Source organism: Mus caroli, unplaced genomic scaffold (genome assembly GCF_978045245.1).
Source record: "Mus caroli unplaced genomic scaffold, Mus_caroli_1 scaffold_19, whole genome shotgun sequence".
Taxonomy (NCBI): Eukaryota; Metazoa; Chordata; class Mammalia; order Rodentia; family Muridae; genus Mus; species Mus caroli.
In genome coordinates, this window is record NW_028227274.1 from 40885001 (window position 1) to 40903935 (window position 18935).

The following is an 18935-nucleotide window of genomic DNA, read 5'->3' on the forward strand; positions in this document are numbered from 1 at the left end:
GAACAATTTTTCTATGAAAATATATTAACATTACATCAAATATTTCCAGTTTTTTTGAAGTGCCAACTTAATTGTTTTTTTTACCTTATTTTTTATTAGATATTTTCTTTATATACATTTCAAATGCTATTCTGAAAGTTCTTTATACCCTACCCCCCCCCCCCCCACTCCCTACCCACCACTCATGCTTCTTGGTCCTAGCATTCCCCTGTACTGGGGCATATAAAGTTTAAACTGAAGTACTATAATAATGTAAAATAATGTATTAGAATTATTTGGGGAAATGAAGTTTTTCTTTGGCTAAACATTTTTTAGACATTTTCTTTGAAGCCTTTGAATTCTGCACATCATTGCTTCAGGGCCAAACTGTTGCTATAGCTTTGCCTGGGAGAGTCTGATGAAGCCTGGTCCTCAGAACCCCAGGGGCTGCATGAGACTTCCTTTCTAACCCCCATACCTCATTGGTACTCACCTTCCTCCTTGCTTTAATGCCCTTATAGACATAGTCAGAGAATGGGCTGCAGGGAGTGAAGCGGCGAGCCCCCTGAGGCACATGCAGGTTGCCATCTTCCAGCATGATCTTGCCCTGGCAGATAAGCACCAGAGATGCCCCACGCAGCTCCATCCCTTCAAAGATGTTGTATTTGGCAACCTAGGTTCAGGGATGGGGACAAAGCCATGCCATGGGTGTAGGAAGAGAAGAAAGAAGAATGGGGTTATCATCTATGTTTCAGACCCTCCTTTGGTGCTACCAGGAACAGAGTCACAAAGTAAAGCCAATCCAAGCTCAGGACACACCTGCCTGCCTTGATAAAACAAAACAAAACAAAACAAACAAACAAACAAAAAAGCAGGAGACTGACATATCCTGGAGAGGGATGGCTCGAGCAAAGCAAAATGCCTTGTTTTTTTTTAAGATTCTCTAATTGGAATTCTACTTCCACTGCTGGTCATATTATCACAAACTCAGCCACAACACCCCCAGCAACATTGCACAGTGTGCCTGTAATTAGTGGCTTAGTGGTGCATTCAGTGAAACATGACCTTCAGGCCCTGCTGGTACACAATTCCATAACACCCTTTGATTTAGAAGGAATGGCCATTACTACCTAGATTAGGGTTTCTCACTTCCTTCCTCTCTTGTTCAGCAGGAAGACAACATTGCACGTTAAGGGATACTAGTTGGTGCTAGGTTTGAGTACCACTGCCAGTACTCAATCCTATACTTTCTCTGCACTTCTAGAAGTTAGGCAAAACTACAAAAAGCAGATAACAGTACCCCCCCAAACAGTGTCAACTGGTCATGACACTGGTCAGTGTCCAGCTGGGCAGTATGAACTTCACAGGGAAAATGTGGAAATGTGTGGCTTAAGACTTTTCCTAAAGAATGCACTTTTTCTAGCTATCTTCGTGTTTACTTAAGCATTTACTTCTACTAATTCCAAAAAGGATCAAAGAGAGTTTACAGTAAAAACCATGTGAGTGTGAGCACCTCCTTCCAGTATATGTGTATTTTTGTAGGCTCAAAGAATACATATACAAAACCTTGCTTAGATGGTGATAGTGGACATCCCTGTATTATAGAATTATGAGGGTTTTTTTTTAAATGTATGTACTTGTCTGAGGTTCCTTTATTGAGAATGTATCATGTTATCAATTAAAAGATTCAAGGTATTATTGCTAAATGATAAGGATAGCCTTCCAGTCCACTCCAGCACTGGGGTGCCTTGCCTGCAGTGTCTCCGGACACCCGAAAGGACCCATGTGGTGAGGGGAACACAGAGTCTGCTCCAATCCAATCATGAGGGACCTGAGACTGCATTAACTAGGGAAGCAGATAACCCGGCCTGATCAGGGGCACAAGTTCCTTCTAGTCCACTCCAGCACTGGGGTGCCTTGCCCACAGAGTCTCAGGACACCCACAAGGACCCACACAGGATCCCCCACGGGATCCTAAGACCTCTGGTGAGTGGAAAACAACTTCTGCCAGGAGGCAGGTTTGAACACCAGATATCTGGGCACCTTCCCTGCAAGAGGAGAGCTTGCCTGCAGAGAATATTCTGACCGCTGAAACTAAGGAGAGAACTAGTCTACCAGGTCTGATGATAGAGGCTAACATAGTCACCTGAGGAACAAGCTCTAACCAGATTCAACTATAACAACTAGCTTCAGAGATTACCAGATGTCAAAAGGCAAATGTAATAATCCTACAAACAGAAATCACCATCATCAGAACGCAGCACTCCCACCCCACCTCGTCCTGGGCACCCCAACACACAGGAAAATCTAGACCCGGATTTAAAAGCATATCTCATGCTGATGGTATAGGACATCAAGAAGGACTTAATAACCCTCTTAAAGGAATACAGGAGAACACAGATAAACAGTAGAAAACCTTAAATAGGAAACACAAAATCCCTTAAAGAATTGCAGGAAAACACGACCAAACAGGTGATGGAATTGAATAAAATCATCCAAGACATAAAAAGGGAAGTAGAAACAATAAAGAAAACCCAAAGTGAGGCAACGCTGGAGATAGAAACCCTAGGAAAGAAATCTGGAACCATAGATGTGAGCATCAGCAACAGAAACAAGAGATGGAAGAGAGAATCTCAGGTGCAGAAGATTCCATAGAGAACATCAGCACAACAATCAAAGAAAATAAAAAACACAAAAAGATCCTAACTCAAAACATCCAGGAAATCCAGGACACAATGAGAAGACCAAACCTAGGGATAATATGAGTTGATGAGAATGAACATTTTCAACTTAAAGGGCCTGCAAATATCTTCAAAAAAATTACAGAAGAAAACTTCCCAAAGCTAAAGAATGGCATGCCCATGAACACACAAGAAGCCTACAGAACTTCAAATAGACTGGACTAGAAAAGAAATTCCTCCCGACACATAATAATCAGAACAACAAATGCATGAAATAAAGATAGAATATTAAAAGCAGTAAGGGAGAAAGGTCAAGTAACATTTAAAGGCAGGCCTATCAGAATTACACCAGACTTTTCACCAGAGACTATGAAAGCCAGAAGAGCCTAGACAGATGTTTGACAGACACTATGAAAATACAAATGCCAGCCCAGGTTACTATACCTGGCCAAACTCTCAATTACCATAGGTGGAGAAACCAAAGTATTACACGACAAAACCAAATTCACACATTATTTTTCCAAGAATCCAGCCCTTCAAAGAATAATACAGAAAAAAACCAATACAAGGATGGAAATCACGCCCTAGAAAAAGCAAGAACATAATCTCTCAACAAACCAAAAAGAAGACAGCCACAAGCACAGAATGCCAGATCTAACAACAAAAATAAAAGGAAGCAACAATTAGTTTTGCTTAATATCTCTTAATATCAATAGATTCAATTCCCCAATAAAAAGACATAGACTAACAGACTGGCTACACAAACAGGACCCAACATTCTGCTGCTTACAGAAAACCCATCTCAGAGAAAAAGTCAGACACTACCTCAGAGTGAAAGGCTAGAAAAAATTTTCCAAGCAAATGGTCTGAAGAAACAAGCTAGAGTTGCCATCCTAATATCAAATTAAATCAACTTTCAACCCAAAGTTATCAAAAAAGACAAGAAGGGACCCTTCATACACAGCAAAGGTAAAATCCTCCAAGAAAAACTCTCAATTCTGAATGTCTATGCTCCAAATGCAAGGGCAGCCACATTCATTAAAGACACTTTAGTAAAGCTCAAAGCACACATTGTACCTCACACAATAATAGTGGGAGACTTCAACACACCACTTTAATCAATGGACAGATCGTGGAAACAGAAACTAAATCGGGACACAGTGAAACTAACAGAAGTTATGAAACAAATGGACTTAACAGATATCTACAGAACATTTTATCCTAAAACAAAGGGATATACCTTCTTCTCAGCACCTCATGGCACCTTCTCCAAAATTGACCAATAATTGGTCACAAAACAGGCCTCAACAGATACAAAATTATTGAAATTGTCCCATACATCCTATCAGATCACCATGGCATAATGCTGATCTTCAATAACAACATAAATAATGGAAAGCCAACATTGACGTGGAAACTGAACAAACTCTCCTCAATGATACCTTGGTCAAGGAAGGAATAAAGAAAGAAATTAAAGACTTTTTAGAGTTTAATGAAAATGAAGCCACAACATACCCAAACCTATGGGACATAATGAAAGCATTTCTAAGAGGGAAACTCATAGCTCTGAGTGCCTCCAAAAAGAAACTAGAGAGAGCACACACTAGCATCTTGACAACACCTCCAAATGCTCTTGAAAAAAAGGAATCAAATTCACCCAAGAAGAGTAGACGGCAGGAAATAATCAAACTCAGGGGTGAAATAAACCAAGTGGAAACAAGAAGAACTATTCAAAGAATTAACCAAACTAGGAGTTGGTTCTTTGAGAAAATCAACAAGATAGATAAACCCTGAGCTAGACTCACTAGAGGGCACAGGAACAGCATCCTAATTAACAAAATCAGAAATGAAAAGGGAGACATAACAACAGATCCTGAAGAAATCCAAAACACCATAAGATCCTTCTACAAAAGGCTATACTCAACAAACTGGAAAACCAGGACGAAAAGGACAAATTTCTAGACAGATACCAGGTACCAAAGTTAAATCAGGATCAAGTTAATGATCTAAACATTCCCATATTCCCCTGAAGAAATAGAAGCAGTCATTAATAGTCTCCCAGCCAAAAAAAAAAAAAAAAAAAAAAAAAGCCGAGGACCAGATGGGTTTAGTGCAGAGGTCTATCAGACCTTCAAAGAAGATCTAATTCCAGTTCTGCACAAACTATTCCACAAAATAGAAGTAGAAGGAACTCTACCCAACTCATTCTATGAAACCACAATTACTCTGATACCTAAACCACAGAAAGATCAAACAAAGATAGAGAACTTCAGACCAATTTCCCTTATGAATATAGATGCAAAAATACTCAATAAAATTCTCACTAACAGAATCCAAGAACACATTAAAGCAATCATCCATCCTGACCAAATAGGTTTTATTCCAGCGATGCAGGGATGGTTTAATATATGGAAATCCATCAACGTAATCCATTATATAAACAAACTCAAAGACAAAAACCACATGATCATCTCCTTACATGGGGAAAAACATTCGAGAAGTTCCAACACCCATTCATGATAAAAGTCTTGGAAAGATCAGGAATTCAAGGCCCATACCTAAACATGATAAAAGCAATCTATAGCATACCAGTAGCCAACATCAAATAAATAGTGGGAAGCTTGAAGCAATCCCACTAAAATCAGGGAATAGACAAGGCTGCCCACTTTCTCCCTACCTCTTCAACATAGTACTTGAAGTCCTAGCCAGAGCAAGTCCACAACAAAAGAAGATCAAGGGGATACAAATTGGAAAAGATGAAGTCAAAATATCACTTTTTGCAGATGATATGATAGTATATATAAGTGACCCTAAAATTTCCACCAGAGAACTCCTAAACCTGATAAACAGCTTCGGTGAAGTAGCTGGATATAAAATTAACTCAAACAAGTCAATGGCTTTTCTCTACACAAAGAATAAACAGGCTGAGAACGAAATTAGGGAAACAACACCCTTCTCAGTTGTCACAAATAATATAAAATATCTTGGCGTGACTCTAACTAAGGAAGTGAAAGATCTGTATGATAAGAACCTCAAGTCTCTGAAGAAAGAAATTAAAGAAGATCTCAGAAGATGAAAAGATCTCCCATGCTCATGGATTGGCAGGATCAACATTGTAAAAATGGCTATCTTGCCAAAAGCAATCTACAGATTCAATGCAATCCCCATCAAAATTCCAACTCAATTCTTCAATGAATTAGAAAGAGCAATCTGAAAATACATCTGGAATAACAAAGAACCTCGGATAGCAAAAACTCTTCTCAAGGATAAAAGAACCTCTGGTGAAATCACCATGCCTGACCTAAAGCTGTACTACAGAGCAATTGTGATAAAAACTGCAAGGTACTGGTATAACGACAGACAAGTACACCAATGGAATAGAATTGAAGACCCTGAAATGAACACACAGACCTATGTTCACTTGATCTTCGACAAGGGAGCTAAAACCGTCCAGGGGAAGAAAGACAGCATTTTCAACAAATGGTGCTGGCACAACTGGTGATTATCACTTAGAAGAATGCAAATCAATCCATTCCTATCTCCTTGTACTAAAATCAAATCTAAGTGGATCAAGGATATCCACATAAAACCAGAGACATGGAAACTTATAGAGGAGAAAGTGGGGAAAAGCCTTAAAGATATGGGCACAGGGGAAAAATTTCTGAGTAGAACAGCAATGGCTTGTTCTGTAAGATCAAGGATTGACAAATGGGACCTCATGAAACTGCATAGCTTCTGCAAGGCAAAAGACACCGTCAATAAGACAAAAAGGCCACCAACAGATTTGGAAAGGATCTTTACCTATCCTAAATCAGATAGGGGTCTAATATCCAATATATATAAAGAAATCAAGAAGGTGGACTTCAGAAAATCAAATAACCCCATTAAAAATGGGGCTCAGAGCTAAACAAAGACTTCTCACCTGAGGAATACCGAATGGCTGAGAAGCACCTGAAAAACTGCTCAACATCCTTAGACATCAGGGAAATGCAAATCAAAACAACCCTGAGAATCCATCTCACACCAGTCAGAATGGCTAAGATCAAAAATTCAGGTGACAGCAGATGCTGGCAAAGATGAGGAGAAAGAGCAACACTCCTCCATTGTTGGTAGGATTACAAGTTTGTACAACCACTCTGGAAATCAGTCTGGCCGTTCCTCAGAAAATTGGACATAGTACTACTGGAGGATCCCACAATACCTCTCCTGGGCCTATATCCAGAAGATGTCCCAACCAGTAAGAAGGACACATGCTCCACTATGTTCATAGCAGCCTTATTTATAATAGCCAGAAGCTGGAAAGAACCCAGATGCCCCTCAACAGAGGAATGGATACAAAAAATATGGTACATTTACACAATGGAGTACTACTCAGCTATTAAAAAGAATGAATTTATGAAATTCCTAGGCAAATGGTTGGACCTGGAGGGCATCATCCTGAGTGAGGTAACACAATCACAAAAGAACTCAAATGACATGTACTCACTGATAAGTGGCTATTAGCCCAGAAACTTAGTATAGCAAGATATAAGAGACAATTTGTAAAACACATGAAACTGAAAAACGAAGACCAAAGTGTGGACACTTTGCCCCTTCTTAGAATTGGAAACAATCACCCATGGAAGGAGTTACAGAGATAAAGTTTGGAGCTGAGCCAAAATGATGGACCATCTTGAGACTGCCATATCCAGGGATCCATCCCATAATTAGCCTGCAAACGATGACACCATTGCATACACCAGCAAGCATTTGCTGAAAGGACCCTGATATAGCTGTCTCTTGTGAGACTATGCCGGGGCCTAGCTAACACATAAGTGGATACTCACAGTCAGCTATTGGATGGATCACAGGACACCCAATGGAGGAGCTAGAGAAAGTATCCAAGGACCTAAAGAGGTCTGCAACCCTGTAGGTGCAACAACATTATAAACTAACCAGTACCCCAGAGCTCTTGACTCTAGCTGCATATGAATCAAAAGATGGCCTAGACGGCCATCACTGGAAAGAGGCCCATTGGCCACCGAAACTTTATATGCCCCAGTAGAGGGGAAGGCCAGGGCCAAAAAGTGGGAATGGGTGGGTAGGATAGTTGGGGGGAGGGTATGGGGGACTTTTCAGGTAGCATTGGAAATGTAATTGAGGAAAATACATAATAAAAATATATACAAAAAATTAAAAAATAAAATAGAATGATTTCTACTTTACAAAAAAAATGATAAGGATGTGTTTTCAGAAGTGTATGGTGGTGATTTTGTTGCCCTATGGCCATAACAGAATCCTCTTATATAGTAAATCAACTATGATTATCACCAGTGACTTAATCTTAGGGAACTAGTTACAGGCTCCATATTGAAAGAAGCATCGTATGCAGCATGTATGTTTTATATTAATTTTTAATACATTGAGATAGTATCTGTAAGATAAAGAATCCATAAAGACAGAATGCTCACAAAAATAGAAAAAAGCCAACCACATGAGAGAAGAGACAAAAAGATTATAATTTCTCTTTTCTTAAAACAAATAGCCTGAGTATGGAAAGAATTAACTTTCAAACCCTGCCTTTAAATTTCCACAAACAAGTGGCTTACTGGATTGCCCACATAGATGAAGGAGGCATTAGTTATTTCAGAGACACTGTACTGGCACTGCACATAGGGAGCAGACTGAATAGTGAAGTTAATATGATTTTTACTAAAATCTTCAGGAGTGTCTTTATTGATATGGCTATTTCTTTCATCAATCTTTATGATTAAACCAGGGAGAAAAATTGCTACTTGGCCAAGGGACACTGAGAGTCAATCCCTTTTATAGGCTGGGGTGTTCACAAGCCTTCAATGTGGGATGCTCCTGTTATGACATGGTGGCTTTAGGGACAGATGAATTGCTTTCCATTTTAAATTTCATATCCAACATTTTGAAAAGAAATTATAAAACTTTTCTAACACAAAGAATGGACTCACTATCCTTTAAATACAGATCATGAGATTGGATGACAGTAAGCTGTGTATGGAAGCTGTCTTAGAGTTTCTAGACCCTAGAAGTCATTCCTAGTAGGTGAATTCCCAAGTTACACAAGCCACTTGGCTCTCTGTGTTGTTTTTAACAAAATTTCAAACATTTGATTTTGCTAAAAAAGAGTCAGGAGCCAAATACTGGGGTAAGAGCCTGCTAGCTCAGGGAGGCAGATAAAACATCCAGATGACCCTTTGATGACCTTCATCCACAGCTGATGTCCCAAAACTAAGTTCTCCTCCATGACTTTTCAATAACCCTCAAACCAAATAGCCCTCCTCTCTACTTTCTGTGTCTCTCTGTATTCATCCTCTTACTCTCTGTTTTTTTTTTTTTTTCTATGTTCACTCCCTTTCTGGTTGCTTGTTTTGCCTTTTGACCAATGTTTAACTTTAACCCTGTTTTCAATAAACAGAAAGCTCTTGGATTAAAGTTGTATGCTAGGGCGTAGACACACAAGGAAAAACAGGTTTTCCCAGTAAATAACTCAGTCTTGGTGTACACAGTGTGGTCAAACCTCCTGCAACATCCATGGACATCTCATGAGGTTGTAGACCTCACCTACACCCGAACATACTCTTCAAGGATTCCCTGAGGGACAGGTTTTAGTTTGATTAGTGCCTGAGCCTTTCATTTGGTTCATGGATAGTTCTACCTGGGCCACCCTCCCCCTCAGTCCCTTACTACAGCCTTGTCCCAGATGACAGACGTATGCTCCTCTACACCATTGGTGCCTTCAGGGATGGCTGTGAAGTTGTCCTTCCCAATGGCTTTCTGGGCAGTGCTAAAGGTAAGTGGGCACTTCCAGAGTGCTGCAGATCCCCGCTGGAAAAAGATAAAGTTGCACATGTTTAGGAGAGATGGCTGAAAAATACTGGGTAACCAAAAATCATGTCTTCATGACTTCATTTGTAATATCTCTATCTCCTACTAAGCTGTGTGATCTTGGCTAACTTTCCTCTCCTCCTTGGGCTGTTACCCATCCGTAAAGTGAGGAAGTAGAATCAGATCATGTCTTCTGTGGCCAATTACAAAGACTCAGATGAAGGCTGGAGAACTGGCTCAGTGGTTATTATCATTCACTCTTGCTACAGAGGATCCAGGTTTGGTCCTCAGCAGTCATATCATCTGGCTCACAACTGGCCCTCACTCCCGCTCCATGCTATCTTATACCTTCTTCTGGCCTCTGATGTCACCTTCACATGAGGTACACACATAAAGATACGCAGACAAGCATGCACTCCTATGTGTGCACACATATAAACACACATACAAATAGAAACTAAACTTGCAAGGACTCAAATGACCAGTGGCCTGATTTTTTAATCTCCCTATAATCGCTGACTAAGTGTCATCATGACAATGCTTTGAGTCCTGAAAAAGAGCTTTTAAATGCCCTGACCATCAGTCGATTAATCTATAAAATGAGCCTCACTCATAAAATTGTTATGAGGGGCAAGAGAGAGCCCAAGCTTGGCCAAGTTAGGCATCAATTGCTAGAACCATCATTCACACTGGAATTGTGTCATCAGTTGAACTGTGAGGTAGAAGAGACAGTTTTCTGTACTCACAACTGCTGGAGAATTTGATGCTGTAGACACTCATCTTCCACTTAGACTAATACTACTACAGCCCACATCCAAGGTGGCCCCAAGATGATCCCACAGAATACATGGCATTCTGACACCAACCTGGCCAGGAGTTGATGTAGTCAGGTGTGGTAGGGTCAGGTATCAGAGGTTGGGATGTCACAAATGCAGCAGCTTTGGCCCAGTTATTACTCCAATAATGAGTTCCATCTATTCCCAGGCTGGCAGTGATGGGCTCGCCAAAGACCACATTTCCTGGAAGAAGTGGATATCAGGTTTGTAAGAGATGTGTAGTGCTCTGTTCCAGCATATCTAATCAGAACTATAACTTTGCTCAAGACTGTGTCTCTGGAGTGAGGCAACTCAGAGGTTCAATTTCTATTCCCAGTTTTATTTTAGGTCTGTTTCTCTATTAAATGTGAACAATGTTTTGAATGACTGGATGAATCAATGTTCACAATAAGAAGTCATTAGTTATAAGCTCTGACTGTAAGCCTCACACTTTGAGACAATTTTACGTTTGACAGGAAGAAAATAAAACTATTTACTGATTATGTGATTACAGGACACATTAACATGTCAAAGCATTATGACCTAGAACTGAAGACATTGTTTCCACTCCCAAACTTCTGAAAGGACTTAGCATACAAGAAAGGTGTGGCCTGTGGTAGATACTCAATAAATACTAATTGTGTGTGTGTGTGTGTGTGTACAAATAATTTGGGAATGTACTTATACATGTGTGTGCATGGGTCTAGAGGCCAGAAGCCAACATTGGATGCCTTCTCTGTCCTCCATTTTACTATTTGGGGCAGTCTCTCACTGAACTGGCAGCTCACTGACTAGACAAGGTAAGCTTGCTAGTAGGGTCCAGTGGTTCTCTTGTCTCCATCCCTTGAGCTATGACTATCAGAGTAGGCCACCATGCCCAGCTTTCGCATGCTTGCATGGCAGATGCTTAACTGATTGAGTCTTCTTTCCTATACTAATTCCTTTCCTGTCTACCCTTTTCCACTGTAGAGGCCCAAAGTTCCAAGTGTGTTTCACGTTGCTGGGGACTGCCAGCTCCTCCTGGTCCAAGGATAAGGTATGACCCTACAGGGTAAAACCCATTCTGTAGAATACAGGCCTCTTACATAGTTTTGTTACTGCTGTTTTATATTTTAATCATGGTTTTCCTTGACTATGCATTTTTCAATTTGACAAACAGTGTCTCGGAACTGGAGACCCAGTAATATTCAATGCATTAAGATGGAACTGGCCCTTGGGTGCTGTATGAGGCTTATGTTAAACTTTTAAGAAAGAGATAGTGATTCAGAAGGAAATGATTTTCCTTAAAGTTGGTTGGCCCATCATTTCTAGACATCAGCATCTTGGGAGAACCATATGGTGACAAGCCTTACGCACATTTTGACTTTCATCTTTTTCTACATTCTGTCTCCAGAGTTTGCACAACCACTTTCTATGACATTTTGTAGCCAGCATTATAAAGAGATTTTACCTTGTTTCAACTTCAATCAATTGTTAACAGTTCACTGGAATAGTATCTAGGGGAAATTCTAATAATGTGTCTAGTTTCACTAGAAGATATCCATGACTGGTTAGTGGTATCTACTACAGAAAAAAATATGAGACTAGCAATAATTGACATATACATCGCTGTCTTATGGGGTGGTGATAAAAAGATTGACAGAGAAATGAAGAAGTAAGATTCAAGGAAAACACTTGACAATTATGAGAAATGCAACCTTGAGAGGACCAACTGTTCCTTAGGACCACATTTAGAATAGAAGTTGGAGAAGTAACATTCTCAATTATATGGGAATTTGGATACTGATCCACCCAGCTGATTGCATGAATTTCTTCATTCAAAACAGCATGATAATAATGCCCATCACTTTTTAGAATTGTTTGAGAAGTCAGTATTTATAATATTCATGTCAGTGCGTCACTGTATTACACAGTGTGTGTGTGTGTGTGTGTGTGTGTGTGTGTGTATAGAAGAGACTGGCCCAGGTCCTTGTTCTTTGACACAAGTGCTTTTATAGAGAGGGACACCCCCCCACATCCCTGCCAGCCTTAACTTATAACATTTTTTATACTAATTATGAGAACCAGAGGTCTTAAGCAGCATGGGTGAGAGCTGATGAGATCCTTTGGAAATTGAACCAGAACAAATCCACAAGGAAGCCACATTCCATCTCCCTGTTGGTAGTACTCTCAATTCTCCCTGAGAATAGTTGCCCAAAAGATATTCATAGCTTCAGTATCTGCAGCCCCTTATTTTGTCCCAGAATTGCACATCCCCTTATCCCTGGAAGAACAGCTGTGTGAGTCCTCCTTACCAGACAATCTCAAGTCAGAAGGCTAATGGTCAGAAGTTTCTATCCTGAATATGAAGTGTTTCACACCTGAAAACACTCCATCATCAGGTGATTCTGAGCACAGAGCTCACATGAGATACACCAGCATAGGGCATGTGAGATTAAGGTACCAGTTGGATAGGGTGAGTGTAGTGGTCTCTCCTGTTCTTCCTTTCTCCCTCCTTTTCCCACTTCCTATCCAGACCTCAGTTCTAGCAAGGAGAATCCGACTGCTTTCCTGGTTCTCCCAAATGCCTGTTAGCCATGGAGTAGGATCATTAACTGCTGAGACATAAAAGAGCAGGTTGTCCATAAACATGGAAAAGTGAGAAATACTCCAGAACCTCACCACTAGGAAGACATTTGGACACCTAGAAAGATTCCTCTCCCATTGAAAAAGGGTCCAGAAAGCCGGAGTCCTGAAATACATGGCCAGAAATACCATGGCCAAATACATGAAATACATGGTCTGCCCCTCAGCACCATAGTCACTCTGACATAGATGTTCCCCGGGATCACTTAGCTGATGAATCACTCATCTTAGGTCTCTCTGCTCCCAGATTGTTCAGCACAGGTCAGTAACAAGGTATGATTGCCTAGGGAATCTCCTTTCACAATCAAGCACAGCCCACATCTCTAGTTTCTCTAAGACTCTAAGCCCAGGAGCCTATCATTAAGGACAAGGAACAAAATAAATAAATAAAAAACAAATAACAATAAAAATCTTTGAACAAGGAGTTCAAGATATTGCAAGCCCTGGTTAAATTAAAAACAGTGGACAGCACAGCAGAAGGCAGAAAGGCAAAGAGGACAGAGCCCTGGATCATGAAGACCACAGTGTAAAAGCCATTCCACTTCTTTCTAAAATAACTTGTTCTGACCTGAATGATCAGGTGGAGTGACCACACTCCTGTGATGGGCTCTCAGGACTGGCTAGATGATGCTGTCTGGCCAGATGATGTCTCTGGACAGCCTTTGGTTCAGAGATGCACACAATTCCCAGTCAAGATGATCACAAATTCTTAGATGCTTGCTTGAGCCACTTCTAATTGTTCCCTTCAATGGGAATTGAGGACAATAGATGCCCTCTGGTATCATCTATTTCAGTCATGGTTAATACTGAATGAGGAACCACCAGGGAGATAAAAAAACAAAAAACAAAAACAAAAAAAAAAAAAACTAATGTAACAGTGTATGAGAATGTTAGAGTGATAATGTCATTGCCAAAACTCATCAAGCTAACCATACCTTAATTACAACCAATACTTTATTGTTGATGGCTTGTTTAAGCCAGTTTTGACCTGGATCTTTGACTTTATATTTAGCATAATATTGACTGGGGTGTCTATTTATGAATCTCAGATAATGTGAACTGACAGAGAAAAGATGGAAAGTGAGTAGAAGTATTAAATCTTGGTGAAATTAATTTGTGCTGTTATTTTTATTTCAGGCAAGTTACTTAACCATCCTGAGCTTCACTTTACAATTTAGCAGATGGAAAAAACCTTGGAACTCCAGTTGTAGACAGAGTTTCCTAGAGAGCATGGCAAGAAACAGAAGAGATGCGGTTTCTACTACATTGGGCAGCCTGGAGAGGAAGGGAGGACCCACATTGTGCAGTGAGAGATTCATCATCCTGGGAGCACAAATCACCTTTCTTCCTGGCTTGTGAGATGAGATCAGCCACACTCTTGCTCATGACATTGGTGACATAAAAGGGGTAGTAGGTCTGGCTGGCGAAAGTGATGGCACGGAACACAGCCTCAGCTTCCAGCTACAAAAACAAGTCCCAGCAGTCAGTAAAGCAGAGCCCCTCACCCTTTCCAGATCCTGCCTCTACAACAGGTGGTGATAAGGTACTTTGGTAAGGCTAGGAACAAGCCAGGAAGATCTGAAATTACACAGCCTGAATCTGCTTCTGGAATTCATCTACCCTGTTCCATTCCTGGACTTCCCTGTGTCTCTGTCCCTCATCAAAGGAGGAGAATAGCCTAGTGCTGTGTCTAGTGCAGTATCTGTCATTGTACCTTTCTCCTCTCCTATAGTTAGCATAAAGGCTGACCCACCACCACCCTCAAAAGACTCTACTTCCCAATCTCAGGGCAGAGTCTCTGGGAAAGCACAATCCTGTCAACCCCAGCTGAAGGCCATCAGAAAGGCAAGGATATCAAGACATTTCCTGCAGCTATGGGGTCAGCAAAGGGTAATTTCTATGTAGGATTTCTTATTATGGTAATTCCCAAGCTTCACAGCAGCACAGCCACTGTTTTTATTACTGATCTCATTTAGCCTACTCCAACTTTAGAGTTCATGCTTTCAAATATGCCAGCAAAGCCAGCAGCACTTAAACCACGAGGAATACGGATTAGCTGATTAAACAAGTGAGATGTGGGAGAGCCCAGGCTCCCTTGGGTGACTGAGAGTGAATCCTCGTTCTCTTACATACAAGCCAGGTAACCTCAGGTAGACCTCACAGCCTTTCAGTGCTGCTGCTTAACTGCCAAAGTGGGAGAACCAGAGTCCTGACATCTGGAGCCATTGTAAGGTTAAAACAACCAATCCCTTTGAGACATTAGTGCCTGGAACACTGGCTGTTGGAGTGACTATTGGTCACAGTTTCTGAGCAATGAGAAGTCTACTCTTGCTCAAATCCTGAGCCAGACAAGCTCAGCCTGAAGAAGAGAGAGAGACACTCAATTGCAATTCCTCATTGAATCAGCTGACATTCCTTTTCATATGAATATGACTTTCTGGGTTAGCTTGCATAGACCAATACTTGAAAAACAAATATGCCTCAAATGGCTTACAGATGTCTAGTGGCAGCATAATGCAAACCAGTCACACCATGGTGACTGTGGTTCAGTTGACTTGAGGAACTGGTATGCTCCAGAGGGCTTTGGGGTACAGGTAAAGACCTTTAGGCACCCAGATACTGCACACTGGAGAATATGCTCAGCACCTGTTGATATGCTTTCTGAGCAGCATCACTTGAGATATCATCTGGGCTTGGGGGCTTTGAACTGAAAAAGCATAGGCTTTTCTGATACTCACTCCCCCTTCATACCTTTGCTGACCACTTCAGCAGCCCCATGACCTTAGCCCTGGCCCATTTGATCCTGCTCCTTCCAGCACCAAAGGGTTTTCTGCACTTCAACAACATGACTATCTTTAGAAGGTTACATCACATTTCAAATTTACTCAAAAGTGCTTCTGGAGCTGGAGAGATTTACAGCTAATTGGCCTTCTTACTAAAAGGGAGAAGGGACTGGGAAAGGTTGAGGTGGTGTGGGTGGAACAAGGTTGAAAAACAATCCAAGGAACAAAAATAGGCTTTGCTGTGAAATCCCCTGGCTGTGTCTAAAGGAATCTGTTTAGCCAGCCTATCCCTCCAGAGACCAGCATTTCCAGTTTCACAAACAGTGTTGACCACTGTGGCCAGCTAACACTACATAAGTGATTTTTCAGTCCTTCAAACATGATCAGCCCATGAGTGACCTCTAACTTTTAGATTCTTTACCCATGCAATGCCAGTACCTTGAGTGGGAGGACCATGAATAATATCTGAGATAACACCTGGAGTTAGCACTGTCAGGAATACATCTCTCTTACAAAGTCCCTGGAATCATTAGGGAACATTTTTTTTTCCAGGAATGTGGTGTGTAACTGGAATGTTCATCATTAATTTACAGATAGTATCAACTGGCAGCATCTAGTAAGCTGGCCACATTCTACTTCTCCATCTGTATGCACCTGATACAAGTGTATCATTTGGCTTACAAAAATGTATAGCTCCATTGCAATAGGAAACTTTCCCTATACCTGTGTTACATTTAAATTCTTGAAAGCTGTAGAAGAGATAAGGGAAGAACTAAAAGTTTAGGTTCTCCTTCTTTAGTGGAATTTGCCATACAGGATTAGCTTAATTGACAAAGGGGGCGGGTAGGGGTAGGGGGTTGAGATCATCCAAGGTGGCAGTTCAGAACAAAGCTGCTTTCAGATAGGTGGGCAATTAATTCCAAGCTCTGAGCCCTGTGCCAGCAGCAGTTGCTGACATAAGAGACAAGAATCAATAGGCATATTGAGACTGAAAAGTCCTCCTTCCCACATTGTCAGTGTTTTAAAAGACTCATTGCAATATGAAAAAAAGGGCATAGAATTTCTCTAGAATTTGGCGTGATTAGCAAAGACTGAGACACACAGAACACCTACTGCAGCCTGAGTGTAAAGCAACCGAAAGTCAGAGATGAACATCTTTGTTCTACCTTCTAGCCAGAAGAGGTCTCTGTGAGAAGTCTCCCAACAATGATAGATTGAATCATACATTCTATCACATTCTTCCAGCCTCACTTGTGCCTAAACTATGTGTGGATATAGCTCAGGCAGGGCCAAACAGAAACATTCCAACTGTAAAGTGAGTGACACCCTAGGACTGTAACAACAAGTCTCCCAGAAAACACTGTTGAAAACAACACTCACTGCCATCTTGATTTTTTGCTGCATGCCCTTCCCTCCAACACCCAACAAAACTCACCTCTTTCAGTCTGCTCAAAAAGTGGCCTTCTGGGCCAGTTATCCCCATTTCCAGCATCCGTGCCTGCTCCTAAAATAAGAGAAACAAAGTGGAGAAATTTCTTAGATGACTGCAGCGAACATTTGGGAAAATAATATCTGTATGCTCTGGGCTAAAATGCATTCAAGGGGGAAAAGAATAAAATTTATATGTTGGGCAAATATTTATCTCCCCAATTGGAGCAATACAGTCGAATCTTTAAATTTTTCACTGGTTTCTTTTTACTATTATTATTAAAAGGCAGATCATTTGATAAGAGTGTCCATGTTTCATCTACATTACCAGTAAAATGTCACTTCTTCTTCACCTCTTTCAGACACTGCTCCCTGGGTAGATCGCGTTGCCTGACTTGCTGGCCCGTTCAATCTTTCCTTTATTTCTATTCAATGAAAGGTTTTGAGCATCTGCTCCATGCTGTGCTCTGATTTAAGTACTTGAATTAAGGCCATGGAGCTTAAGGTTTAGGGCCAGATCCCCCAGCCTCTGGTCACCTGCCTTCTCTATCAAACTCATCTGGGCTCCGTTAGTTCAGGTGCAGACTTCCAACCCTATTCTGGTCTAACCAGACGCTACAGCTTCAAAATTGACAACTCAGATTTTAATATCAGACTTGCCTCTGGGTTAGTCTATTTAAAATACATGAATAAGATGAATGATTCAGAATTCAAGCACAAATAAAAATCATGCCTCTGGATACTATTACCTGAGTTACTGTGTTGCTAAAATCCTATTTACAGTATAGGTATGACAGAAAAAACTTCTTCTTCTCATGGCTGATTCCTACTATTTTTATCCCAATGAACAAGGTTTATGGAGAAGGAGATGGCTGCTGAACATAGATAGGGGTGGCAGAAGCCCTCGGCTGCTGTTGTCTGCAGTTATACCCTGAAATTATTAAGGCTATCTCCTATCTCAGCCTTGTGCCCTGGGAGAGCCTGGAAAAGCAAGAGAGTTTACAGATGAAACAAGCCTGTCTCAGCTGGTAACTACAAAGCATAGAATTAGTATTAAAAGGATTCTTAAGCCTCTTTTTTTGTGTTGTTAGTAATTCAAATTCAGGGGGATGCTGAGGGAAGTTCCTATATGTGGTGATTAACCTTGATGGTCAGTCTGTTGAGATCCAGGTATCACCTCACAAATCACAGAACACTGATCTTGGTCAGATAGTATTAGTTTATTGAACATTGCCCCAAAACTGATTGGTCAGGGCCTCAGGTCAGACTGGGCAACTGTGACCTTGAGTCAATATCCTATTGGACTCTTTAAGCCTGAAATCTAAAAAGATCTGTGTCAAATTATTCCACCAATCAGGATTTAGAGATAGGGAATTTCCTGAGGAACAAGCCTTTATTTTACATTTATCCTGCTTGCTTGGGGTATTCATCTGAAGCTGGGGACTTGACTTGTCTAGCATTCATGTCATAACAGGATGGACCTTGTCTAAACTTCATGTCTCAACATGCCAACCAGGATGTCTGTTACCCACATACATGTCTCTTTCTGTCAAATGACGTATCAGTTCCCAGAGACATCTTCAGAATTTAAACTATATTTGACCCCCACTCAAAAGTCTTATTCTAAATAGGTTTAGGTGTCTCTCTTATGTTGCGGTCCATCCCAGGGGCAGCTTGTAAAGGCAAATACCATAAAAGTTCATTCACAGGTGCAGGATGTGTGGCTTTGTGGTTGGTTCAGGTCCAAGCTTATTGTGGCTAACACTACAAAGCTGTTCTAACTGACT

At 40.9% G+C, this 18935-nt stretch overlaps 1 pseudogene; it reads right to left on the bottom strand.

Moving 5' to 3' along the window:
• The window catches only part of LOC147000267 (dihydropyrimidinase-related protein 3-like), a 42557-nt pseudogene that overhangs the window by 3922 nt on the left and 19700 nt on the right, over positions 1 to 18935 (bottom strand).